Source organism: Triticum urartu, chromosome 5 (assembly GCF_003073215.2).
Source record: "Triticum urartu cultivar G1812 chromosome 5, Tu2.1, whole genome shotgun sequence".
Taxonomy (NCBI): domain Eukaryota; kingdom Viridiplantae; phylum Streptophyta; class Magnoliopsida; order Poales; family Poaceae; genus Triticum; species Triticum urartu.
Genome location: NC_053026.1, coordinates 145,518,896 through 145,542,023, shown reverse-complemented (window position 1 = coordinate 145,542,023; position 23,128 = coordinate 145,518,896). Strand labels below are relative to the sequence as shown.

The window sequence follows — 23,128 nt, the reverse complement described above, 5'->3', positions numbered from 1 at the left end:
AGACCATGATGCCTAACCGTCTGGAAGAAGCACAGTCTTCAAAGGTAACAAGCGTCGGATCCACGCAGGATCAATCTCTTCAGTGATGCTCAATCACTTGGGGTTTGTAGGTGTTTGGGTTTGGGTTTTTCCTCACTTGATGATTTTCTCTCAAAGTCCTCGGAGGATGGGTTGCTCTCAAATGACAAGTGTCAGTTTCTCTCGGAGCAGCCAACCAGCTAGTGGTTGTAGGGGGCGGCTATTTATAGCCTAGGGAGCAGCCCAACATGATAAGACATAAATGCCCTTCAATTATATGACCATTAGGTGGATAGATATTTTGGGACAGCTGGTGCATAGCACAGCAACGGTCGGAATTTTGAGTACCAAAATCCTCAGGGCTATCATGTTCCTCACTGTGTAGGTAATCCGCACTGGCGAATTCCTAACTCCTCAGTCAGGACAAATTCCTCAGAGACCAGAAGAACTTCGTCTCTGTCACTGAAGAAATTGATTGAACTGTATGAGATTTCCAATGGCTTCACTCGAAGGGATTGGTAGGTGTAGGATTTTGAGTTGAGCATCACATGGAAATTTTTCCTTAGTATTTCCTCGACCCCCTTTAACAGTATGGTGTTTCCTATGACTCAAGAAAGAGAAAATGAAACTACGAAAACAAAAGTCTTCACGCTTCATGTTCCTCGAAAGAATACCAAGTCTTCAAGGTCACACCAATTTCTTCACTTTCAAAGTCTTCAGAAAGTCTTCAGAATACCAAAGCCTTCAGTCAAAGAACTTCATTTGTAGGGGTCGACTTTCTCTGTAAATATCAAACTCCTCATGGACTTATAGACCTGTGTACACTCACAAACGCATTAGTCCCTTAACCTATAAGTCTTCAATACACCAAAATCACTAAGGGGCACTAGATGCACTTACAAACTGATGCTCTCATTTTTGTCGAACTGATCGTCTTCTTTATGAACTGATGCACTCGGTTTGGACCTATGTTACCGGACTCATGGCGTTTTCATCCCCGCAATGCAGTCGCCACAGTTGCCGCCGCCATCGAGGAGCTCTAGCTGCTCGCCCTGAGGGCTTTCACGGGCGCCGACTCCATGTCCGGCACGGCGGCCTCGCGGGCGGCAGAGCGCATGCCGCCGTGTCACGAGCAGGTGACGGTCCGCGGGATGGTGGCGGACTAGACCCACCTCTCCCTCTCCCTTTCCCTGGTTCCCACCGCCACGACGGCGCTCAACAAGGACAACTACCTCGCCATCTGCCTCACCGCGCTCGCCGCCACCAGCAAGGAGCAGCAGGCAAGCGCGTGGAACCCGTCCCCTACCCGGGCTTAGGAGCTGCGGTTCAGCTGCGCAGTCTGCGGGAAGGAGTTTGCATCGTACCAGGCGATCGACGGGCACAAGTCCAGCCACCACAAGCCGGTGCCCACTAGAGAGTGCTGCATTGCCGCGCAGGCGTCCACGGGCGATGGGTCAGAGCAGGGGCTTCACGACCGAGCAGGCGCTCAGAGGGCACAAGCACTGCCACTACTGGGATGGCACCTCCATTTCCATGTCCGTGTCCGTCTCCGTGTCGGCATCCTCTGCCGTGCTGAGGAACTTCGACCTAAACCTGCTGTCGATGCCGAAGAACGTAGGGGTGAAGAGGTGGGACGAGGACGAGGAGGTGCAGAGCCCTCTCCCCACCAAGAAGCTGAGTCTTTTGCTATAAAAGAAGGAGAGATGGCCAATGGTCAACCACCCCTTGATTAATTTGTTCATTTGTTGAATTCGATTAGGTATCACCATGATTTGTTGATTTGTTGTATTTATAAGGACACAAAGAAATTAAAACTATGGGCTTAATTCCATTTCCATGCTCCAACGCCCTTCTCTGATCTCTCTGTGTCCATGTTGAGCCGCGCTTCCCGATTTTCCTGGGTCGCTGCTGTACTATCAGAATAACTGAAACTTTGGCATTGCTCGCAAGACCGTAGCACCAGGGTTGCGGTCACTGACTGAACCTAGCTAGTCTGCATTTTTTTTGTTCTTGATGAGAAAGATATTTACAATTGATTTCGTAGTCGCAATCGGTCTTCAATTTAATTGACGATTTGGTGGTGAAACTAAACACTTTTAGGTGCTGATGATCAACTACAAGCTAATCTATCCAAGTGGGACTGCCACTGCCATCCTCATAAATGGTTCCACACACCTCAAGGAGATAAGAATGCAAGGTCCGACCCTTTTTATTTTTCATTTCCTTTGCATGAAAAGGACATCTTCTTATTCCCAGCTACGATGAATCAAATCGTGTTTTAACTCTGTAAAAATGCTTTAGAAACGGATGGCCCGGACTGATTTAGAATTTCTTTCAACCTTTACCGCAACAGGCAGCAGGTCCGTGGGATTCCTCAAGTACTTTGGGATCAGCTTCTTCTGGAGCTTCTTCTAGTAGTTCTACACCGACGGCGGCGTCTGAGGCTTCCTCCATTTTCCCACCTTCGGGCTAAAAGCCTGGAAGTAAACGTGACGCCTATATGACTTCTTTTTTTTCTCTCGCTAAACAATTTTTAAGTTTCGGTGGTTGAAAAATGAAAATGCATGAGAGAGTTCACCATTTTAAATCCTCAATGATTCTGTCGCCAAATTTTTCTTCGACTTCAGCCTGACGTATGTTGGCACTGGGATGATCTGCTCGCACCTCGTCAACCTCTCCCTCCTCTTCGGCGTCGTCCTCTCTTGGGGTGTAATGTGGCCGCTCATGAGCAAGTAGGAGGGGAAGTGGTACTCAGCCAAGGCGTCTGCCAGTAGCATGACAGGCCTTTCAACGGTTTACGATATCATCGTCCCCGAACTTGCATCATTTGTATCGTTAAACTGATGACATTTTTTATAAAAGAAAATTGTTTTGTTTCTTTTTAACTCACATTTCTTGCAATGATGTTCTGGACTTCTTTTGTTTTGCCACTTGAACTTTTACCAACTTGAATTACCGCGTATGGATGAGCACTTGAACTTATAGAAGTGAAAGTTTTTGGTTTTAAATTCATATTTGTTTCCTTGTCCGAACTTATGGTATCATCATTATCGAACCTGCATGGTTTGTGTAGCTGAACTAAAATAATTTTTTACCCAAATAAATGTGTTGTGTTTTTTGTTTGAGCATAATTTCCTCGGTTCCATTGACGAACTTCCTCAAATTTCATAGACAAACTGACTGTGTTTTATTTTTTGAACTTACATGCTAGTAATAATTAAACATTCCCATACGATTTTTTCACTATTCATGGCATCAACCGAAATAGGCAGGAGAGAGCACTATCGAACTGATCATTGTTTTTTATTCATACTGATCAATGTTTTTAATTCATACAAATTTTCCTTTCTTGCAGAAACATCTAACTGTTATGTACACTTTCTTTAAGAAGTAGCAATCAAATCATCTGACAAAAAATCTGAATTTGCAATTAGTGCTATGTGTACAGATTTCATTTTTCGATCTTTCTCATTGTCTACGTCATGTACTTCATCCTCAACCTGTTGGTGTCCTTCGTTCTAGTGATCGGCGGCGTCATAGTGTGCTAGTGATCAGCGTCCGTCCAAACCTCTCTTGTGCTACAGTACAAAGAGAAACAAAATAGTGAGAGAAAAGAGCTGTAGATTGAAACAAATTAGAGGTGAGCTACAAAAACATTAAATTATTCTAATAAATTCCTATGGTCAGTAATATCCATAGTGAAGCTTGGTTCTATATAGTACTGATCAGTACTAGTATTTTTGTAAGTCGTAATGATCAGTACTGCTACTTTTGTCTTACTAATGAGCACTCGTACTGATCTAGCTAACACAGCGAATTTTTCATCTAGTGGACTTTTTAACATTATATTAGAAAACGTGAGATACAAAATAAACAACTAGATTAGAATAGAAGCATTGGCTTATATTAGAAACGATGAGCTCGAAAATAAACAACCAGATGCGAATTTGCTTCAAGTCAGGTTTACTGTTTGTGAATTTGATGCATGTTGCACTATAGGACTGCTACGGGTTTGCAAGTTGGACATGAGTACTTTTAAATTGTTTGCATTGTTTAGTGCCAAAATCCTCACCACAAAAGAACACATCTGCATTACACATATAGCAAAACTGAACTTTCTACGTCTACTATTGTTTTTACAGAGTGGACTTATGTTTTGTTATGTACTTGAACTATTAAAGTTTTTGAAAATTGCCACTATCACACTTGTTATACTTGAAAACTCTAGCCAGACTAGGAAGCCCCCAAATCCCACACAACAAGGCATGTTATATGTATTTTTTCACGAGCTGATGATTGTTCATGTACTGAAACTGAGAGCACCTAGTTTGTGTTTCAGGAATTAAAATAGACGTCCTGAGCACCCCATTTCAGCAAATGTTTGTGCTATAATTCAACAATAGAGAATACATATAAGCAAACACCTATTTTTATGGAGAATATACCATTTTGGCGACCTTCATGTGACTAGCGGTGTCGGAGGTGATCTTGTGTCTCCTGCTGCTGCAGGTTGACGAGGAATAGGCGTGACAATGAAAACAAAACCAGTGAACAGAGTGGGAGTAAGCGCTGGTCGAGCGGCAGATGGAGCCCCACAACTCATGCACCTGTGTCCACTGTCGACCGCCGCCAGCCCAGCCAAACTCCATGAGGTCCACCTGTTCCACATCGCCATCATCGTACCTCATTAGGATCTCCATGTACATTGCATTCCACACCTCAACATGGAAGCCCACCTTCAGCCAGGAACTCGCTTGGGAACCAACTGCTCGACCGTAGACCACACTCGTCCTTGTGGGACTGCCACAAGCGTCAAGGTCGAACTTTTGCACAAAATAAATAAATCAGGAACTCATGGGATGTAGGGTCAAAATGTTGCACAAAAATATATGGTTTCTCTTTTTGCTCAGACATTCCCACAAATGTACCAAGTGCACAGGTTGAACTAATCTCGTGCACGGTACGAACTTGCTCGAGGGTAGGCTGGGAGCTACGAGTGGAGCAGCACATGGAGGTGAACTTCGACTCGGAGGCTACATAAAAAGAGGAAGGGGAAAGGCCAGACCTCACCATTGCATCATTGAACGGCCCCTGTGTCACCAGTGAACGGACTGTGGTGACGGCGGTGAATGGACTGTGGTGATGGAGGTGAACTGCCTGTGGCACAAGGGTGGTTCTTTTCCAAACTGGTCGTGGTTTGTTTTTCGAACTTATCTAGATTTAAGATATGAACTTCCTGGCACTATTCTTTTTCATCCATACAAGTTTACTAACCAAAATGACTGCAATATAGGGAGGAACGAAATTATATACCAGGAGAAGTACATGCTCATGGATCTCCTTTAAATCAGTGGCACAGACAGGGTGTTAGAGGATGGTCGTGAGCCTGCAAATCCAGTGAGGGAACTGAAACCAGCAGTAGAGTACTTTGTCAAACCAGGATTGCGTATACAAGTTTGTTGAAATGGGGCAGTGAAGTCTCACTAGCAGTACTTCTCATGTAGTAATACATGGACTTGCTATTAAATACACATGGACCTGCTATCTTTGCCAATTCTCTTGCGCTTCCTAACCGTCTTTCGCTTCGCCTCCATCGGCCATCAGACCCTAAAGGGAACATGTGATCATGCTTGTCAGATATATGTGCTTCAGGTGTAGAGCCATCCATGCCTCAATACAACTGATGTCTGGAGCTACAAAAAATCAGAATGCGCAAATGGACTTCACTGCCCTATCTAAAATTTTTGTTGCATTATCTCTTCTCCATCTTATTATCAGTTCTACACCTAAAGATAAGTTAGGAAACTCCAAGCTTGCTTTCGCAACATTGGATTAGACACGTATGTTTTACTTCTGATTAATTACCTGATGATTGAGCAGCTGATGGTTGGGGTTGTGCTTTCTTTTTCTTGCATGATAGTGGGTTTGGGCCCTGCAGAAGGACTACCAAAATGTTAATGCTGCCCACTAGATCATAACATGCAAATATAGTCGTGCTCGTGCATATGATGAATATCTGAAAAATAGTAGATGAAGATACAACCTTTCCTCTGTTTGTCAAGCAATTTCAGCTAGTGGTCCGCAAGCAATTTCAGAACACCATGCATTTCCAGCTAGTGAAACATGTGACGAAGAACTTAACTCAAAAAACAGGATTTTTGGAGATGGAAGAAGGCGTCGAACGTCGGGTGAACCTGCTACCCCTACTCCTGCGAACTGACGGCTCCGGTGAAGTGAAGATGATGGAGGCAGGGTTCACGAGCAGCGGCTGGTCACACCGGGATTTGGCTGCTATAGGGGATCCGCTACCCCTATTCCTGTGGACTGACGGCTCTGGTGAAGTGGAGCTGATGGAGGCGGGGTTCACGAGCAGCGGCTGGGCGCACTGGGATTTGGCTCTGTAAAGATGAAGTGCAACGTATATATTTTTTAGTTGAAGAACTAGTAGTCTTGCAGCACAAGGGGCACGGCATGGTGCTATTAACTACTCCCTCCGTCCCATAATGTAAGACGTTTTTTGACTCTAGTGTAGTGTCAAAAAACGTCTTACATTATGGGACAGAGGGAGTAACTTACGGATATCCTTTCTACTTTGTAGTAGTAATCACAAGAGGCGCTGCCACACGATTCAGACTTGTCCCAGCTTCATCTTGCCTAACTTCACAACAGATCGCTTGTAGGCATGAACATAAACACCTATAGGACTGCACAAACCACACAAAAATAAGTTAGTTGTTAACTCGTGAGGTAGCCAGAATCAGCTCGGATGCAATATTTCAAGAAGCCTGGCTCCCACAATTTTTCTCCTCCACTTGCTCTCTCTTCACCCGTCCCTTTTATTCCTATCTTGTTTATCAAATCCAGATGCATTAGCAACAATAGCTTGGCTCCAAGAAGAAAAATGCATAGCATGGGGGCAGCAGCGTGCAACTGGGGGCATGCTCCCCATTTTTTAGGGATGCATGTACATGCTGCAGCCGAAGAAATACCATGGAGCTTTTCTGAAAACAAACTATGAACTTTTGTGGAGCTTTTTGTTGGACTGAAGCATTTAAGCAAACACCTGATGGCATCAAGAAAACAAGTGATTACAACATCTAGCAACAAAAGCGATGGTATAGAAAAATTGAACTAATGTTTTCTGTCATTCCAACAAACCTCCAGCATATATATTTTTGAACTGATTTTTATTCTATCATTGTATGGTCGTCGTGTACGCGGGAATTAGAAAAAGGCTCTATCAATGATGTTTGTGTGTGCGCGCATGTGATTTAATCAATCAATGATGATGGACAACATCCGTATGTACTGTGCCTCCCATTTTGAACATACACATTTTTTTCAGAAACGCATGCCCCTTCACTCATATTTCTGCTAGATTGTCATGGAAAATTCATACACCAACAAAATTAATCCTGCATTTGAGCAATGACACTAAATTTACATGTGCTTCAGACAAACAACAAACACATAGATGAACTGGCCCTCGTATGCACACAACAAGCATCAGATTCCATATACCTGAACTTCTAATTATCAATATACTTGAACTTATTCATTGTCAATGTACATGAAGTTTTAAACTTACCTAGGAGTAATACATGAGCTCCAGCCCCCAATACAAGTATCATGATGGCAATCTATACCAATGACCGACACATGATGAGTAGGCGGCCAAGGTGGAGGATGAGTAGGCGGCCAAGGCTGTAACGCCCTCGATGCGGCTATATCTCCCACGTGTCGAAGCACGACTTAGAGGCATAACCGCATTGAAAGCAATGTCGCAAGTGAGGTAATCTTCAAACAATCCATGTAATATATAAGGGAAAGAGATACATAGTTGGCTTACAATCGCCACTTCACACAATTACATGAATAAAGCATTACATCAACCAGATACAATCAAGGTCCGACTATGGAACCAAAATAAAAGAAGACTAACCCAATGCTACACAGATCCCTGATCGACCCCAACTGGGCTCCACTACTGATCAACTAGAACGAAATAACACAAAGGACAAGATCTGCATTGAGCTCCTCCTTTAGCTTGGTTGCGTCAGCTGCACGGTAACCTCGGCACCTGCAAGCTGGTTTTGGAAGTATCTGTGAGTCACGGGGACTCAGCAATCTCACACCCTCGCGATCAAGACTATTTAAGCTTATGGGTAAGGTGAAGGTATGATGTGAAGCTGCAGCAAGCGACTAGCATATATGGTGGCTAACATACGCAAAAGAGAGCGAGAAGAGAAGGTAAAGCACGATCGTGAAACTATGATCAAGAAGTGATCCTTGAACAACCTACGTCAAGCATAACTCCAACACCGTGTTCACTTCCCGGACCCCGCCGGGAAGAGACAATCACGGTTACAACCGCGGTTGATGTATTTTAATTAAGGTCAACTTGAGGTTTTCTACAACCAGACATTAACAAATTCCCATCTGCCCATAACCGCGGGCACGACTTTTGAAAGTTCAAAACCCTGCAGGGGAGTCCCAACTTAGCCCATAACAAGCTCTCACGGTCAACGAAGGATATTCCTTCTAGCGGGACGACCCGATCAGGCTCGAAATCCCGGTTACAAGACATTTCGACAATGGTAAAACAAGACCAGCAAAGCCACCCAGGTGTGCCGACAAATGCCGATAGGAGCTGCACATATCTCGTTCTCAGGGCACACCGGATGAACCAGACGTCGGGTGGGCCAGCCCAGAGTTGCCCCTGGTAGCTCCGGACATCGCTCAGTTTGGACCAACACTCAGAGGAGCACTGGCCCGGGGGTTTAAAATAAAGATGACCCTTGAGTCTGCAGAACCCAAGGGAAAGAAAAGGCTAGGTGGCGAATGGTAAAACCAATGTTGGGCCATGCTGGAGGAGTTTTATTTAAGGCGAACTATCAAGGGGTTCCCATTATAACCCAACCACCTAAGGAACGCAAAATCCGGGAACATAACACCGATATGATAGAAACTAGGGCGGCAAGAGTGGAACAAAACACTAGGCATAAGGCCGAGCCTTCCACCCTTTACCAAGTATATAGATGCATTAATTAAATAAAAGGTATTTTGATATCCCAACAAGGAACAACATCTCCATGTTCCAACAAGGAACAAACTTCATCTTCACCTGCAACTAACAACGCTATAAGAGGGGCTGAGCAAAGTGGTAACATAGCCAAACAACGGTTTGCTAGGACAAGGTGGGTTAGAGGCTTGGCTTAACAATATGGGAGGCAAGATAAGCAAGTGGTAGGTATCGCAGCATAGGCATAGCAAAAGAGCGAGCAACTAGCAAGCAAATATACAAGTGATTTCGAGGGTATGGTCATCTTGCCTGAGATCCCGCAAGGAAGAAGAACGAGTCCATGAAGAAGACAAACGGACGTAGTCGAACGGTTCCTCACAAACGCGACGTTATCGGAACCAACCCGAAGAAGCAACACCGGAAAGAAGCAAACAACATAGTAAACAACCACTACATAATCATGGCATGATGCACAATCAAGTATGATGCATGTCCGGTTTAAAGAGGCATGGCATGGCATGGCAAAAATGCACAAGCAATCCTACAAATTAAGTGGAGCTCAATATGCAACAGGATGCATATTGACGGAACACCACATTCGAGTTACTTAGTTCGATCTCGTTTTTGTACCCAACAAATTAAATGTTGATAGCATGGCAAGAGGGTGAAGCAAAGTAAAACTACCTATCTAGTCAAGTTTAAATGAGGCCGGAAGCAACGAACAACAATTCCGGTAAATCCCCATATGCATATATTAGGTTTGGTGCTGTTCTGCCCTAAACCATATTTTATAGTCGTTAAACTTGCAAAGAGATGCCACCATGTTAAACTAGGCAAAATTCTACCCCATTTACATATAAAGTTTATTAAATTCCGACCGAGTTACGGTTAAATAGTTATGAAATAAATCATTTTAACAAGTTATTTAAGCAAATTAATGCAAACAGCAGTTTGAACATTTTAAACATAGATGAAAATGGCAGATTATGAAAGTAGATAAAATTCTGAGCATTTTACATATATAACATGTTTTATTTGGATGCATGGTTCAAAAGTTATTAGTAGTTTAACATAGGGGCAGTTTTGTAAATATGTAGTGCACTGGTTAAATAGAAAAAAAACGTTCATTGAAAAAACGTGTCTCGGGCCGAATCTGTCTAGCCCAAATAGCAATAAAAAAAGGAGGCACTGGGGAGGCCTCACCCATGGGCTTTGGCCCGGTTCAGTGGAAGAAGGTTGGCTGGGTGAGGAGGGGTGCGCTGGGCTGGTAAAGAAGCAGGCTAGGCCTGGTGCTTACCTTGATTGGTCAACGCGAGCCGACCTGCTCGTTGCTACTACTTGATGCAGCCGGTGGAGACAGGGATGGAAGCAGAGGCATGTTAGAGGGGCTGGGACCAGTGGGCGCGGTGGATTCGGGCAGTACAAGGGTCGGGGCACTGGTTCCGAGCGACGAGAAACTCCGGCGATGGCACTACTCAAAGAAGAAGGCGATGCCCTGTGCGGCAGCGGTTCCCTGTGGGATAAAAAACAAGGAGGAGACATTTAAAGAAGAAGATAGCAGAGAAGGAGAAACAATCCGGGCATGGCCTTGGCGCTGGTATTGGTCCCCGGCGATGGTGTCCTTGCAGGTGCGGGCGGTGGACAGAGAAGCTCCGGCGGTGGCGCTCGCCGGCACGGTGCCAGAGACGGCAATGGAGTGAGGTAGCAGGCCAGCGTGGAGGAACTCCGGTGGCCATGGCGTCCGGACTTGGCGGGGCGATGAAGAGGAGCAGCAATGGACAGGCGCGGCTCCTACAGAGGGACTTGGCGCGGCGATGGAGCAGCTTCTGATGGAGCTGCGAGGGAATTGGGCGCGAGACAGGCGAAACGGAAGCAGCAGCGGCGGGGCTTGGAGCTTCGAGTGGCTCGGGCGCCCATGGGGTCTCCTGTTGACGAACAGAGACAAGGGAGCGATGAAGAGAGAGGGGAAAGCACGGGGAAGGAGGAAGGGGCGCAGGTGAGGGCATAGAGGAGCTCCACTCCTCTGGATCGAAGAGGGAGGAGGAGGCTCTCGATCGAGGTGGCGGGGTTCTCTGGTGGCTTCGAATCGAAGAGCTCGGGATCGAGGCTGCAGCGATTTGGGCGGCGCGCAGAACGAGGGAGGTGGTTGGAGATCTGGTGGTTGGTGGGAGGGGATCCCAAGTAAGACATGAAAGAGGTGGTTGGCTGGCAGCGGCGGGGTGGGAATGTGTGTATTGGACCGGTAGGGGCTAGGGTTTAGACTGATATTTATACCAGATGAATTTTGGTTAGGGGCTAACTCGTCCCTCCGATCAAAATCGGACGATCGCGAATAAAATAGCTAGGGAGTCCAGTTAACAAAACGGAGACATTTTGTAGACGTTTGGGGATGATCCGGATCCAACGGTGACGACTGCCCGGGTCGGGTTCGGGACAACTTTCGGACGCGTGCGAGGGGTGGTCCGCGGGCTGACGAGAGGGGTTAGGTTGGGCCTGGCAGTAGGTAGTGGACTGTGCATAAGGGCTCGAGCTGAGAGAAGAGAAGACAGAGAGGCCCGGCGACTGTTTCTGGAGACCGAAAACGTCCGACGTTAGACCGACTATAATGTCGCTATAGTTATCCGTTGGGCTATCAAACGAACTTCGAATGCGATGAAACTTGACAGGTGGTCTATCTACACTATAATAAGACCACACGCCAACTTTCATCCCATTCCGAGAACATTTTCCGGCCACTTATAAAATATTATTTCGGACATGCCGCGGGCGCGTGCAAGTGTGGTTGGGCTCAGAACGGACAACGGACGGAACTGGGGAAACCCGGACAGATGCAACTTTTGAAAACATGATGATGCAATGCGCATGATGACATGACAAGATGCAACACGCAAGCGAATGACATGGCAACAACAGCGAATAACTAGAAGACACCTGGCGCAACGGTCTTGGGGCGTCACAACACTCCACTACTACAAGAGGATCTTGTCCCGAGATCTAGAATGGCACCGGAGGGAAAACCGGAAGAGAAAAAGAAGAGGTAAAACTAAGTTGCTCCTTTGACAAACGAGTGAACCACGAACCTTGAGAGGTTGAACAAATTGAAAGAAAGAATGCAACGAAGAAGAACAAAGTTGAAAGCACTCCGGTAGGGAAGAGTAACAAGGAAGAACGAATTCGGACAGCACTCCGGTTGGAAAGTGATATGAAACTTGATAACATGGAAAGAACTTGAGCAGAGGACACAACACTCCGGTTAAATGGATAAACCAAGAAAAGAACACGATCCTGACAAAATAAGAAGATGGGTTGAAGAGAGCAACATCACAATGCCTCCGGAACAAAAGAAAGAATGGAATGGAATGAACGAAGGGAAACAAGATCTTCTATCTCGAATGAGCTTGAAAAGGCATCCTTAGGAGAAGTGTCGAATGGAGTTGTTGGAAAACCAACAACGAAAAGAGTAAGCTTGATATGGTCTTATGGAATACATCTCAAATTTTGAGGTGACAACCTGCCACTCACGGGAAAAAGAATTGGATTGGTATGACCAAGGAGACGAGAAAATATCTCACCGGGAGGATAAATAAGAACTTGGATCATTTATAAGCACCGTAAATAGCAACAATCTTTAGGGAAAGCTTTAGGTGAAATATAACCCAAGATATCTCCAATGAAGAGGTTGATGGATTTAAAATATCCCATTCATAACAACCTGTGAATCATGAAACATGAACTCGACTTATCAAGAATGACATAATACCATCTCAAGAAGATAAGAGAGAACAAATGCACTCCAGATTGCAAGAAGAAGAAAGCTTGAGCTTCTTAGAAGAGAATCTCGATGAAAAACTTAGAGAAGGAATTAAATCCTTGATGAACTATCATGTAGAACCTCCATGAAGAACTCCGGTAAACAAAGGAATGAAAAGAAAGAGAAGTTGAAAACCCAAGGTGAATCCTTGCAATGATTAGATGGATCTACGTGATGAAATAAATTGAGAGAGCTTGGAACCCTGGAAAAGAAAGATGAATAATTGAGATCAAGACTTTTGATGAGGCACCGGAATAAGGAATTAATCACTTGGATGAAACAAGAATAAGAATTATGTTATGCGTATCCTTCACCAATTAAATTGATGAAAAACAATGGATTTGGCATACTACTTACTCTCTTAGAAAGGATTAAGATATATATTGCGCAAACTTGAAGAGGCCTTCAATGATCCACCGGTAGGATTTGAAAGAACGAAAGAATTGATATGATAACGAAGGAAGAAGAATCTTGATGAAACCACCGTAAGAATTGAAAATGAACGAAGAGAAGATAAAGAAACACCGGGAAGAATTATAAAATGAACAAAGATGCTTGAGAGAATTTAGATCCAAGTGAAGCGAATAGATCATGGACCGATTAAAGATCACTTGAACGATGCACCGGTAAGATTGGAGAATGATAATTGAAAGCTGAGAATGAATAAACCTGAAATGATGGACTCTGGATAATCAAAATGAGAAGACTCTTGAATAGCTCCTGATAGGTGAAAAGAAATCTCACAACCGAAGAGAATTATGAGAGGATGGCAACAAGCTAGAGCCATGAATCTTCAAGAGAACGAAGCAAGATTAGAGGAAAACACTTCTTCGGTCTTCAAAATCTGAGAATGACGACGAGAAACACCACCATGAATTGTCGAGACACTCCGGAAGAATCAAAAGCGAAGAGGTTGAGCCAACGATGAAAAGAATGTGGACGATCTTGGAGAAAAACATAAGACTGATGATAATTCATTCTTACGCCAAACTTTGAAAAGAATTTGATGGTAGCTCCGGGAAAATAGAAGAGTCAGGTAAGATCCTAGGGAAAAAAACCTGTGGGTTAGGGCCCACTCAAGAGAAAACACCGTTAGAATGATTAAAAAGATAGATTGCACAAGTTGAATTAAAAGGCTTGAATGAGATAACATCCTCAAAGTAGCTTGAACGGATTAAGAGTGGAAACACGAATCTTCTGAGATATCTTTAGCACTCTGAAACAAAAGAATAGTGTGAAGTGAATGATAAAGAGGTGCACCGACATGAGAAAAGCATTGGCCAAAATGAAAGGACTATACTCAACACCAAAGCTTGAATTGAATCCACCGGAGAAGAAAGAGAACGAATAATGATGAACTTGAAGCTCCGTTAGAATCTTCCTGAGAATCACCAGATACGAATAATGACGGAAAAGAATGGAGAGACTTCTCATCAATAAAAAGATACTTGATTAAGAAATCTGAGTCCTTAAAAAAAAAAGGGGGGGGGGGGGGGAAAAAAAACAGAGGCAACTTGGAGACGGTTGAAACAAACACCGTTCAGAAGAAACCGATACTTGATCTTGCGGATGTTGAAATGATCGGATCCACTTAAAGAGAAGCACACCGGTGAAAAGGATTGACATGACAAACTCGATGATCGAGAAGGATTAGTATTCACATAGAAATATGAGAACACCGTTTAGGAAAAATATGGAATCAACACTTGACTTCGAAGCAACTCGAATACCACAACTCAAAACAAAACAAAGGATTGGCTTGCAGAATAAGCCGAAACAAACATATGATAGAGATTTCGTCCGAAGTTTTCGTGGTGGGGCCTACACGGGCTCGGTCGTACAGCACCATCATGTACAAGGCAGTGCACATGACATACGAAGCGTCTCCGAGTCGGCATAGCCAAGGACTCTTTAAGACACAACGAGACCACTGTAAAACCAACCGTGAATAGGCGAACCACTAGACGTCGAACCCCAATTTCATATCATACATCTATCGAAAAGATATCCTAAGAGCAACTTGAATTCCTACTTATAAACTCCCGAAATTTTCCGGTTATGCAATCAGGTGTTGGGGATACAGGGGAAGCATAATATCTCACTCAAAACTAGCAAATCCTACATCCAGATGTATCCATCCTTCAACACATAACCAAGAAACCTTCGGAAATCATCTACCTCAACCTTCGAAAAGCATCCATTATACGAGTTATGGCAATACTCCCGAACTTCCGCCCCAATACTGGGTGGCGTCGAGGTTATCTCACCAACAACTGCATAAAAGAGATTTTCGATGTCGGCGAAACTATCTCAGGTATTCCAGAACTGCAACGATAAAATTGTGACGACAACACCTCGGAGCTCAACTTCCCGGGACACTGCCACAACCCCTAAATGTCAGGAGGCACCAAGAACAATGTTCTCGTCACAAATCGATCGGAACGATTCCAAGATACCCGTGTGATCCTAAAATTTTTTTAGTGAAATTTGAGAAGAGAAGAGTCAAAACTCTACGTCAGGATGCCTTACTAGAGCGATGAAGGGACTGGGGAGTAAAAAGAATTCCTAAACTCTTCGATATATAATTCCTAAATGACTCAAAACATTTTTGTAGACTCAACAACGGCTGCTAATAACGATCAAGCAGTGGGGGCTCCTAAGGTCGGGGAGGGCTCTGATTACCAACTTGTAACGCCCTCGATGCGGCTATATCTCCCACGTGTCGAAGCACGACTTAGAGGCATAACCGCATTGAAAGCAATGTCGCAAGTGAGGTAATCTTCACACAACCCATGTAATATATAAGGGAAAGAGATACATAGTTGGCTTACAATCGCCACTTCACACAATTACATGAATAAAGCATTACATCAACCAGATACAATCAAGGTCCGACTACGGAACCAAAATAAAAGAAGACTACCCCAATGCTACACAGATCCCCGATCGACCCCAACTGGGCTGCCGGGGTTTCTGATCCACGGACACCTATGGGACCGGCGGACCGGGTCCCTTTTGGTTCGGCGGGGGGCGGAGGTCGCGCAAAGAGCAGATCGAGGCGAAAAACGCGGGCAGTTGGTCGTGCGAAGGGCAAATCGAGGCGAAGCACGCGAGCGATTTACCCAGGTTCGGGCCGCACGGATGCGTAAAACCCTACTCCTGCTTTGTGGTTTGGTATTGATTTCTAGCTCGGGAGCGCGGAGTGCTACAGTACACACCGGCGACTAGCAAGGCCGAGTGTGAGTGGACGAAGTGGCTAACCCCCCCGAAGGCTCTCAAAATGGCCGACCCCCCTCTATGTTGCACACGGGCCTCCTTTTATATGCTCAAGGGGTTACCGACATAGCAACGGAGGTAAAGGGCAATAATGGAAAGGCGCTTGTGTTAGGGGCAGCTAGGTACTGTAGTAGGCACAGCTACCTGCTACAGTGTTATCGAACCTAACCCTGACGGCAGGGGACAAGGGCATTAAATGCCCGTCTGTGTCGCCTAAACAGTACCGAGAGGGACCGCTAGGGACGCCACCGTTTGCCACGATGGTTATCTTGTCAGCGCCTGCTCGCCACCACGCACCCCTAGCTGCACGGCCTCCCGCCACGTGTGCTCGGGAGAGCGACACGTGGGTGGGTGTGCTGGAGCGCGGGCTCGGAGAGGCGGTTCCCACGGCAAACCCCTCGCCGCGGTCGTCGTCTTGTCGCGCCCGGGAGCTTGTCGCTCACCAGGTCTTGCCGGGGCGCGTAGCGCGCCGCGGCAAGTTCCTTGAAATGCCTCGAGTGGACTTCCCGGCAAGCTCCTCTTGCCGGGGTCTCGAGGTGCTTTTGATAGCCTTCCCGGCAAGCTCCTCTTGCCGGGGTCTCGAGGTGCTTTTGATAGCCTTCCCAGCAAGCTCCTCTTGCCGGGGTCTTGGTTTGCCTTCCCGGCAAGCTCCTCTTTCCGGGGCCTTGTTTTGGGTACTTTGTTCTTGAATGGTCTTCAAAGTAGCCGCGGAGGGTCTTGGCGGTCACCCGGCAAGCCTTGCCGCGGGGATGCTGCGACTGCCCGTGCACAAGTTCGGGATACTAGGGTACCCCTACTCTAGTACACCGACAGGAGCCCCCGGGCCTGGGCCAGACACGGTGCCGAGCGCTGTTGGGCCAGGCCCAAAACAGTGCACGGGCACGCGCGGCCTAGGTCACGCCGCAGACCTCTCCGCTTCCACCGCGCACGCCCAGGACGACGTTCGTCAAACACGGCGTCGTGGGTGACGTGGGCGGCGTGTGCGGGGCTAAGCCCCGTGAGCATGCGTCAGGCCATGATGAAGGGGATGGTTCACGCCCTCCTCCTTAAACGGAGGTAGGCATGGGGGCGTGGCGCATTTACTGGACGGGGCCGGCGCGCGGCTTTTCGAGGCCGCCTCATCCGTCACCTTGGTTCTGCAACCCTGCCACGCGGCTCCCATGCGCTTGGAGTCGCGGACGGTGGAAGTGGGGAACTGGGCCGTCGCGAGCAGAGGCAGCGGGTCAGGCCCGACTCCCTACCCTTCTCGTGCCTTGATTCGCTGAGCAGGGCGGCCGAGCCCCCACCTCGCTCCTTTATAAAGAGCGGGAGGGCGGCACGGAAGCCCGCACTCTCCCATCTCCTCCTTTCTTCAGCTTCTGCTCCCCTTTCTCTCATCCGCCATGGAGAAAGGGAATCCTGGCCCTTCATCGGTGGCGGCGAGGGTCGCCGCCAGACAGCGCACCCCTTCCTCTCCCGCACCCGTGGTGGCAGAGCCGGCCACAAGGGGAAGAGGGAGGGGGCGAGGTCGTGGACGAGGTCGAGGACGAGGTCGAGGCGCTCGGGGAAGAGGCGGACGGGGCGGCGCGCCAGCTCCGCCTCCGCCGGCGGCTCCCCTCCCCACGGCGGTCCATATAGGGGACGACCCTTGCGAGTTCTTCGTCAGGCTGCGCCGGGCGCCTCGTCGTCGCCTCCGGCTTCCAGCTCCGTTTGCGAGTGCGATGGAGTCGGACCCGCCCGAGACACTAAGGCTGCACATGAGGGGCTGTGGGATCAGCGGCACGCGGGTCCGCGTTGTATTCCCAGCCCCTAATGTGATGTATCTTGATCGAGGGTGGAATACGTTCACCCTCCATTTTAAGTTGTTGGAGGGCGATCTCCTCTCCGTCAAGGTCTTTGGGTGCTTCGGCACTCGGGCGAAGTGCTGCGTGGACAGCTCCTCCGATAGAGAAGGCTCCCCCTCGAGCGAGAGTAACGAGGAGGGGAGCGACAGCGACAATGAGGGTAGCGGGCGGCGGGATGGCGGGTTAGACTAGGTGTCGGGTGCTGCTCCGCGCGGCACCGGCGACCCCATCATCCGTGTCGCCGGCTCCTTGAACTCCCCGGGGGCGTCTCCTTGGGCGGCTGGCGTAGGGAGGCTGCGGAAGGGGAAGAGGGCTGGCGACAAGGCCGTCAGGTCAGAGTACGAGGGTGTGGTGCCCTCGACAGCGTGCTGACGTCCTGCCGCCCCGTCTTCGAGCCCCGCTTCCGGCATCGCCATCACCGTCAAGCCCTCGGTCGGCCCCCCGGGATGTTCTCTTGGTGTCTTCTGGCACCTGTAGCTCGCCTAGGCGCCCCTTTTCCCCTTTTCGCCTCCTTGACCTACCTCCTGAAGAGAGGGACAGGAAAGGGATTACGGGCACCTTATCTTTTTAATTTGTAAGCCCTCGGGCCTTAGCTGCATCTAAAACTTGTAATCCTCTCTTTCATGTTTTTCATCCTCTATGGACTGTACCTGAGTGGGATGTTTTTTTTAATGAAAAGGGGATGCTTGCCGGGTTATTTGTCTCGCGGGTCGGACCCACGCCAAGGAGAAAATCCTTAGTATCCCTCGGACAGACATTTCATTTCCCGGCAACAGGCCCTGCCGCCTTCCCACGTCGCTCGACCTTTCTCACGCCTTTGGTGGAGGCGGGAACGAGGTGGGTGCGGCCTCCTCGTTTCATCCCTTTGCTGTCGCGACTACGACCAAGCCTGGCCCCGGGAACGCGCTCCAGGGCCTAGAGTCGAGGGAGTACGGCAGTTTTCGGGAAGAAACGCGGTTTCGCATTCCCCAGTCCATAAGAGGGTGCATGATGAGGGATGAAAGACTTATCTGATATCGCAGCCCCCGGCAACTCTGGCTTTGCCGTGGGTGAGTCTTGGTACCCGCAGCCCCCGGCAACACTGGCTTGCCGGGGCTCAGGTGCCGGCGCGCCCTTCTTCTCCTTTTCGTCCTCAAGCGGTCTGGCCAGGATATGCGAGTCCTGCGAACGAAGGAAAAGCAAAGGGACGGATACTCGACCTCTAAGCTAGGGGTTAGCCGCTGTTAGGCACTATCAACCCTAACCAAGGACGAGACTCGACCTAGCATGCATGCTCTAACCCCGGGGTAGCAGCGCTTCATTTACTGGTGCTCAGGGTCTGCGCCTGGCTCTGTACAAAGGATTACATGCAACAGCGGCAAGACTTGTAGAGAAGGGTGGTTGCCGGACAGGGTCCGACAACCGCGCCTTACAGGTAAAACTTACGAAGATGCTCGATGTTCCAGGAGTTGCTCACTGGTACGCCATCCTCGGTCTCAAGGCGGACAGCGCCAGGCCTTGTGACTCGCTTCACCCGGTAAGGGCCTTCCCACTTCGGCGTCAACTTGTTGGAATTCTTGGCTGACTGAACGCGCCGAAGAACAAGGTCGCCTTCCTCGAGACTCCTGGCATTGACTCTGCGGCTATGGTAGCGGCACAGAACTTGCTGGTAGCGAGCAGCTCGCACAGCAGCCTGGAGACGATCTTCCTCAAGGAGCAGCGCGTCATCTTGCCGCAGCCGCTCTTGCTCAAGCTCATCGTAAGCGAGCACTCGAGGTGACCCGTATACGAGTTCCGTGGGGGTAACTGCCTCTGCTCCATAGACTAGAGCAAAGGGTGTCTGTCCAGTGGCTCGATTTGGCGTTGTTTTGATCGACCAAAGAACCACCGGTAGCTCCTCGATCCAGTTTCTTCCGCACTTGTGCAGCCTGTCGAAAGTTCTGGTCTTGAGCCCACGCAGCACCTCAGCGTTCGCCCTCTCCGCTTGACCGTTGCTCCTTGGGTGAGCAACAGAAGCGAAGCAGACCTTGGCGCCGAGATCTTGGACGTACTGCATGAAGGCGTGGCTCGTGAATTGTGTACCGTTGTCGGTGATTATCCTGTTGGGGATCCCGAAGCGGCAAACAATCGACCTGAAGAACTTGACGGCTGACTGTGCGGTCACCTTCCTCACTTATTCCACTTCCGGCCACTTTGTGAACTTGTCGATTGCGATGTACAAGTACTCAAAGCCCCCGACAGCTCGGGGGAAGGGGCCGAGGATGTCGAGCCCCCAGACCGAAAATGGCCAGGATAAAGGGATCGTCTGGAGAGCTTGAGCTGGCTGGTGTATCTGCTTGGAATGGAACTGGCACGCTTCACACTTGGTTACTTGTGCAGTTGCATCCTGGAGGGCTGTTGGCCAGAAGAAACCTTGCCGGAACGCTTTGCCGACAAGTGCTCTTGCGCCAATGTGGTGACCACATATGCCTCCATGTATCTCTGCCAACAGCTCTTGTCCGTCTTCCCGGGGAATACACTTCAATTTCACACCGTTGAGTCTTTTTCTGTACAGTGTCTTGTCGACGAACTGGTACATACTCGACTGCCGGGCTACTCTTTCCGCTTCTTCTTGCTCTTCGGGAAGTTCTCCTGTCTGAAGGAAATGGACAATCTTCTGCGCCCATGCTGGAGCTCGTGGCTCGACAACAAGGAATAAAGGCGAATCTGCGGCTGCGGGAACGTCCGCTTCTATGGCGAGAACCTGGATCTCTGCCGGAGCTTGATGCTCCCCGGCAAGCTTGCCGGAGCAAAACTTGCCGGGAGCTTCTGCTTCAACGGAACAAACCCTGGGGCTTGCCGGAGCATCTTGCTCCTCAGCGCTCTTGTTGTTGGACTCAGCTGCCGCGGGAACATCCGCTTCTACGGCGAGAAGTTGTGTCTCTGCCGGAGCTTGACGTTCCCCGACAAGCTTGCCGGGAGCTTCTGCTTCAACGGAACAAATCCTAGGGTTTGCCGGAGCATCTTGCTCCTCAGCGCTCTTGGCGTTGATCTTGGGGACCTTCTTGGCGGCGGCTTCGGGAAGCTCTGCCGGCAAACAGTCACCAGAAACCAACTTCCTCTTCTTGCTCTGTCCAGTTGATGGTGTTACGGACGGTTGAGTCAGCTTGAGCACGAAGGTCCCTGGTTCCACAGGTAACTTAAGTGCGGCACACTTTGACAGGCCATCTGCAATGGCGTTCTGAGCTCTTGGAACGTGCTCCATTTGCAGGCCGTCCAAGCGCTCTTCTAGCTTTCTCACTTCGTCGACGTAAGCTTCCATCAACGGACTCTGATAATTCTTGTTTACTTGGCGGACGACAAGCTGTGAGTCACCCCTGACAATGAGCTTCTTGATCCCAAGGTCTGCCGTGATCCTGAGACCGGCAAGCAACCCCTCATACTCTGTAGTATTGTTTGTTGCTTGCTCCTTGGGAAAGTGCATCTGGACTATGTACTTGAGATGCTCTCCGGTGGGCGCGATAAGCAGCACACCAGCACCGGCGCCTTGCAGCGAAAAGGCACCATCAAAGTATATCAGCCACTCTTTGCTTGCTTCCTTGTCGGGGATGCTCGTACTCGGCCTTCTGTTGCTGGACGAGCTGCTCGACCTTCTTGCAGCTTTGGAGGTCATGGCCCTTGGTGCGGTGAATCTTGCAATATTGCTTGCCGGAGCCGTCCCGCTTGTCGGCGACCGCCACAGCCTGGCAGTTGGTGCACGCGGCAACTTCCTTGCCGGAGCTACCAACCGCAGCCTTCTTGGCGTCACCTTCATCGCCGGACTGCTCAACGACCAGCACCTCTTTGCCTCTCTTCTTCCTGTTGCGCCGCCGGCCTTTCTTTGCCGGGGCAGCATCCTCACTGTCAGATCCCTCTGCTCCAGTGCTTTCTCTGGGGAATTTCCTCCCTTCCTCAGCACGCGCACACTTGTCGGCCAGGGCATATAGCTCGCTGACGTCCCGAATCTTGCACATCGCCATCTCCTCCCGCATCCTGCGGTTACGCACGTTCTGATGGAACGCGCTGATTACCGCGGCAGGGTGGATATTTGGGATGTTGTGGTGTACACGGCTGAACCTTTGGATATACTGGCGCAGGGGCTCTCCTTCCTTCTGGACGAGCAGATGAAGATCACTCTCTTGGCCATGGGGTTTGTGGCAGCCTGTGAAGGCGCCAACAAATTGATGGCACAAGTCTGCCCAGGAGGATACGGAGTTGTCCGGCAAGTGCATGAGCCAGGACCTGACGTTGGGCTTAAGCACCAGCGGGAAGTAGTTGGCAAGGATCTTGTCGTCCCGTCCCCCAGCAGCCTGCACCCCGATGGTGTAGATGCTGAGGAACTCCGACGGATGCAACTTGCCGTCGTACTTCTTCGGTACATCTGGCTTGAAGTTCTTCGTACTGGGCCACTGGACTTGCCGCAGCTCACGAGTGAACGCAGGGCAACCTCCCGTGTACGGCAAGTCACCGGGTTCCCCTGGCGCGTGCATGTCAACAGAGGGCCCAGCGCGCTTGGTCTGATTGACGCCGCGCTTCCCTCCGGCGCTCGATGCGAGTACGAGCGTCTTCCCGCTGTCGCTCTTGAAGAACTTGGCGCTGATCGCGACGAGCTCGCGGATCTGACGACGCGGTGGAGTCGCTGTCGAGGTGGATCCGGCGAGTCGGCGATCTTGGCCTTCGGGGCGGAGAGTGCACGGTGGTCGTACCCTCGCCAGCCTCGTCGCCACCGGCTCGCGCATGGCTGACTCGCTGCGGCTGCGATGTGCCCGGCTGCCGAGGAGTGTCGCTGTTGGCGAAGCCGATGAGACTCTGGATAGTGGCCCTCCAGTCGTCGATCTTGTCCGCCGCTGGAGGGTAGTCTAGGAGCAGCTGAGCTCGCGCCAAAGCTTCGGCTGCGGTGGCGGGCGGCGGTAGCGAACGGTGCGAGGAGCGGGATATGCTCGGACTTCTAACCACGTTAGAAGGAGCAGTATCCCGTCCAGGCGACCGTGTGTCGCTCGCGCTGGCTTGTTGACGTGCATGGTGGTCTTGAGCGCTCCGAGATCCACCAGCTCGATCTTGGTCTAGCGAGCGCATGGCACCGTGAGTACCATGACGCTGCCGGTCCCGCGCCTCCTGAGACGGGTGCGGTGCATGCACGGACGCCGAGGTCTTGGAGTGCGCCCGGTCGTTGTGAGAGCC

At 49.4% G+C, this 23,128-nt stretch overlaps 1 pseudogene; it reads left to right on the top strand.

The window, feature by feature from the left end:
- The window catches only part of LOC125506868, a 31,615-nt pseudogene extending 29,905 nt beyond the window's left edge, over positions 1 to 1,710 (top strand).
- The last annotated feature ends 21,418 nt before the right edge of the window (positions 1,711 to 23,128 follow it).